Raw genomic sequence first — 5,669 nt, forward strand, 5'->3', positions numbered from 1 at the left:
GACTAACTATTAAGAACAAAACATAGCTAAGCAATCCATTCAACTCAAATCTCAACAAAAATTGGGATTAATTTAGGGAATTTCAACAATAATGGGTTAAAGGTTAATATTGAGGTTAATACAAGGAATGGTTTGTTAGGCTCAAATGGGTTTACTAAGGGTTAATCGTGGAGGTAGGATTTTCATGGCATGAGTGGGTTAATCTTAAGTGCCTTAATCATTTTGATATATCAAATCAAATGGTGTGGTCTCGACATGCATAATCAAGCAAGTTCTAGAATAACAGTTCAATATTGACACACTCAAAGCAATAATAAAAGTGAACATGAAAGGATTAATAGATGCTCAAAAGGCTCAAAAATCTCACAAAAATTATGGCTTTTTGATGTTTAGACTCGTGAATTCCAATTCAAAGTAATACCTAGACTTGGGGAAACAACCTATAATTTTAAATTCTTAAGAATCAACTTATCATGCTTGATTCTCTAATGTCTTAAAGTTTAAACAATCAATGCATAAATCCCTATGTTTTAATTCAAGATATATCAATCAAAATCATAAATTAATTAAAATTTATCCTAAATATGATATGAAAGCTTTTCAAGAGAACAAGGCAATCATTCAGGGATTTTTCTGATAATGAAATAGATATTCCCCCCACACTTAAGACGTACATTACCCTCAATGTACAAAGATAGATATTAAAGTATAAAAATAAGATAGGGAGAGAAGTGAAACTTCCTGTGTGACAGCCCTAAATTGACCCTAGTTGGAAAGTGGTTTCGGGACCGCTAAACCGAGTCACCAAAGTATTTAAATATGATATTTATTGTCTAAAATATGTGAATATGAATGTGTGAAAGTTTTAAGCTTCGATTTAGTCGATTGCATGTGAATTTAGTTAATAGGACTTATGTGTGACACTTTTGTAATGTGATAGGTTAATCTATAAGGACCTATTAATGCATGTTGTATAAATGATGGGTTTGCATGTCAAATTACCCAAGTTTTAGATAGTGGCCGGCCATGCAATGGGTTCAAACATATTATAAACATTTTGTGTTAATGTGTTGTGTTAAAAAAATAATAAAATAAAAAGGTTAGTAATAAAGTAATGAAAAGGGAGGGGTGATGAAAAAAAAGTTGTTTCATCCATGCTCCTCCATTGCCGTGACTTGAGGAAGGAAGAAGAAGAGGATTCTCTTGTTTCATGTTCAGCTTGGTTAATGTTTAGGAAGAGGTAAGTACTTTGAAATCCTTGAAAATTTATGTATAAATTAGGTGATTAGTACAAGTTCTATTCATTCCATGGATTAAGTTTTGGTTGTTTGGAGGTTTGATATTCGGCCAAGTAGTTTGAAGCTCTTAGTACATATATTTCTTTTCTTTTCTTGAAGGTTGAAATTGGTTTGTTCATAGGGAGGTGCCGAATGTGGTCATTGAAGGGTCTAAATGAACAATATGTGTGGCTTGGGTTTATAACATTCGGTCAAGGAATTTTGTGTGCTAGCAAGTTTGGTTCAATATATAGATGTAAATCACCTTGTAATTGATAATTTGAAGAGTAGGAAATAGCAAATTTAAAATGATGTTGGGTAATGTATGTGTTTTGAATTGATGGAATGGAGAGTGATTTGGTAATAATCTGCTTGGGGACAGCAGCAGTAGGGTGATTTTGGAAAATCGCCATAATTTGTAGGAGTTGAGTTAGAAGCTGAATAAATTATGTCATTAAAGCTTGAAGAGTTTAGTTTCTTACAAAAGAAACTATAAAAACAACAGAGTTACCGATCTTGAGATGTTTGAAGTATTGTGGGACTGAGTCAAAATGACTACTAGATTCCCTGTTCTGTTTTTATAAAATCAGTATAAATTGTACAAAAATGGCCCTAAGATAAAATTTATATTCTTAGACTCCTTAATGAGTCTAGTTTCAAATGAAATAAACGAGAACATATTTTGAATTCTGTACAATGAGAAATTTGATTCGTAGTGAAGAGTAGTCAGTTTAGTCAAACAGTGAAACAAGGTGAAATTTAAGAAAAATCTGGTATTTTTGGGCTAAACTAAAAATTTTGAAAATTTTATGGATAATAGATAAATGAGTCTTCTATCAAGAAAAATTTACGGCAATTGATTTGGAGTTTTGTAGCTCCAGTTATAAAAACTTTAGTGACTGTTGCTCAGGAAGTCAGCTTATAGGGAAATTGTAAGTATATTGTAAACATTAATGAAAATTTGCTAATGAATTATTTATTGATTTTTATAAAGCTTACTATAATCTATATGTGTGAAAGTCGAATCCATATGTATTATATTCTGAAAGTAATACTTGAATAGTCGATTAATGACTAGTTAAAATTTGTTGAACTTAAGCTCAAGAGCATAGGGGGCAGTTTCAGATAAGGGAAAAGAGAAAGTAACCGAGTAACCACTCCGCAACTGTACCAAATATCCGAGGTAAGTCTTCGAGTAATGAAACTTAGTTTATGATTTGATTAAGTCATGACATATAAGCATAACGAATAAACGGAGATATAATGATTCCACTTGAATTATATATTGAGGTGATTAGTTTATACTTATGGCGGGTAGTCGAATGTGTATAGAGATCATGTTAGTAAGCCACTCGAAATCATGCTCTTTGTATGTGGCTATTGAGCCGAAATTGGTATGGTTTGATAAGTGTCTTGTGTTTGAGCTTTAGTAATGAAAATGAAATATGGATGTGTCATGATTTATCGATATATGTGCATGATTATTCGGACTATATCCGGGCTAAGTCCCGAAGGCATGGTGCTAGTGACTATATCCGGGCTAAGTCCCGAAGGCAGTTGTGCTATTGACTATATCCGGGCTAAGTCCCGAAGGCTTTTGTGCTAGTGACTATATCCGGGCTAAGACCCGAAGGCATTTGTGCGAGTTGCTATATCCGGCTAAATCCCGAAGGTACTTGGGTTTGGAAATGAGCGATCTTGCTGTAATAATTTCAATTAATACGCTCATAAAATCCAAACGATAAGGTATGTTTCGTATATGCATCGGAAAAGTTAATTCCTTTTTAGATTGTATGCGCTCTATTGATTAACAACTTCCGGCCTTTAGTTAGGTTTGATCCCCTGTGTATGAATATACTGGTTGAGGTGTGAAGTAAGTATGATTTTGGGAAAATGCGTATATGCAACTATTCATTTAGTCATATGAACGCTATATTTTAGTCGTAAATAATTTCATTACTTGAACTTACTAAGCATCAAAATGCCTACTCTGTTACTTTGATTCTCTGTTTTATAGATTTTGTTCGTCAGCTATCGGACTCGGGAGTGTCAAAGTCGAAGTCATCCACACTATCTAAGCCACTTTTTGGTACTCTTTTAGTTCAATTTTGAAAATGGCATGTATAGGGCTAACCCTTGTTGTTAATTCAGTACCCTTTGTTAATGTGTATTCGTATAGCCATGCGAAAATGGCTCGTATATTTTGAAGTATAACATTATGGTCTTGTGATATGGTTATTAAGTGGTATGGAAATGTTTGGTAATGACTAGCCATTGGAATGGCCAATCATGGTCCTATTAGTGCTACGTACGTCATGGCTAATCGGGATTACCCTCGATAATAATGTATGTCAATTTGCTATTTGATTCATGGAAAAATTATGAAATAGGTAAAATTTACCTTAAAATAGATGCTGACAGCAGCAGTGATGTAAGTTGGAAAAAAATCACTAAAAATAGTAGGCATAAAATTAAATAGTAAATAAATTATGTAATCGAATCTTGATGAGTCTATTTTCATATGAAAGAAACGAAATGACCATATGAGTCGTATTTTATGAGATGTTTAAGTTTTCGTTAAACAGGGCCAGAGCGTTTTCTAAATCCCCTGTTCTGATTTTGAAAATTTACCATAAATAAACTAGAGACAATTAGAAGTCATGCTTTATATGTATAGATTCCTTTTTGAGTCTAGTTTCATTAGAAACAAACGGCATAAGTATTGAAGCTCTTTACAGGGAGATATCTAAGTCGTAATGCATAAAGGTTAGAGTAGTCAAACCCTGAAACAGGGGAGACTTTAACTAATAAACTGTACTAATTGGATTGACAAAAAATTCTAGAAAAAAATTTGTAAATGGAAATATGAGTCTAGTTTCAGGAAAAATTTACGGAATTGGTTTTTGAGTTTTTGAACTCGAGATATGATTTTTAAAGTAACGGTGATGCAGTTAGCCAGCCTGTCTGGAAATTTTAAAATGAACTGTGAAAGTAAATGAATTAAGTCCGTTAACACCTCGTGTTCGACTCCGGCAACGGTCTCGGGTACGGGGCATTACAATTTTATTGGTATCAGAGCTATGGTTTAGTCGATTCTAGGATTACCGTAATACGTCCGGGTTTAGCTATACATGCCATTATGTGTTTATTTGATAGTGTGGTGATTTCCGACAGTTAAAAATGTGTTTACTTATAGTAATGGATCCCGATCCCAATCGAGCAGTAGCTGATGATGTTGAGAGTGTAGCGCCTGCTCCCGCGCAAGGGACAGCGCCGGTGGACTCTCAACCTATTGCTAGTAATCAGAATGATGAAGCTAGACAAGCTTTTTATAGCGTGATGAATGATTGGTTCAATCAATATATTCGAACTAATACTACTGTTCCACAACCCCACTCCCGAATAATACAACCCCAAGACTGTGATACCTCCGTGAATGACGGATGAGGTTAAATAAGCCCCAGTTGATGAATCCGAAAACACGGGGCTACTGAATTTAAGGCTACAGACAGCGATGATGCCGAGCAAGCTGAATTTTAGTTGGACAACACTATTTGGGTACTTGATGAACTATCTTGCACACCCGATGAATGCCTTAAGTGTACTATCTCCTTGCTACGAGATTCTGCCTATTATTGGTGGAATACGTTGATTTCTGTTGTGCCCAGAGAGCAAGTAACTTGGGAGTTTTTCCAAATCGAATTTCGAAAAAGGTATATCAGCCAGACATTCATTGATCAAAAACAGAAAGAATTTCTTGAACTTAAACAAGGTTCCATGTCGGTTACTGATTGTAACACCCCGTACCCGAGACCGTGGCCGGAGTCGAGCACGAGGTGCTAACAGACATAATATATTTATTTTCACAGTCCATTTAAAAATTTCCAGACACCTGGCTAACTGTGTCACTGTCACATTAAAAATCATATCTTGAGTACCACAACTCAAAAATCAGTTTCGTGATTTTTCCCTAAAACTAGACTCATATATGCATCTACAAATTTTTTTCTAGAATTTTTGGTTGGGCCAATTAGTACATTTTATTAGTTAAATTCTCCCATGTTACAGGGATCGACTACACTGACCTTCATGCATTACGACTTGGATATCTCCCTGTACAGGGCTTAAATACTGATTCCGTTTGTTTCTATAGAAACTAGACTCAAAGAGTAATCTATAAATATATGGCATGACTCCTAATTATCTCTGGTTAATTTATAATGAATTTCCAAAGTCGGAACAGGGAATCCAGAAACCGTTCTGGCCCTATTTCACGAAAACCTAAATATCTCTTAACATACAACTCATATGACTGTTTCGTTTCTTCGATATGAAAGTAGATTCATCAAGGTTCATTTACATAATTTATTCACTATTTAATTTCATTTCTAC

The sequence above is a fragment of the Gossypium arboreum genome, chromosome 3 (genome assembly GCF_025698485.1).
Source record: "Gossypium arboreum isolate Shixiya-1 chromosome 3, ASM2569848v2, whole genome shotgun sequence".
Taxonomy (NCBI): domain Eukaryota; kingdom Viridiplantae; phylum Streptophyta; class Magnoliopsida; order Malvales; family Malvaceae; genus Gossypium; species Gossypium arboreum.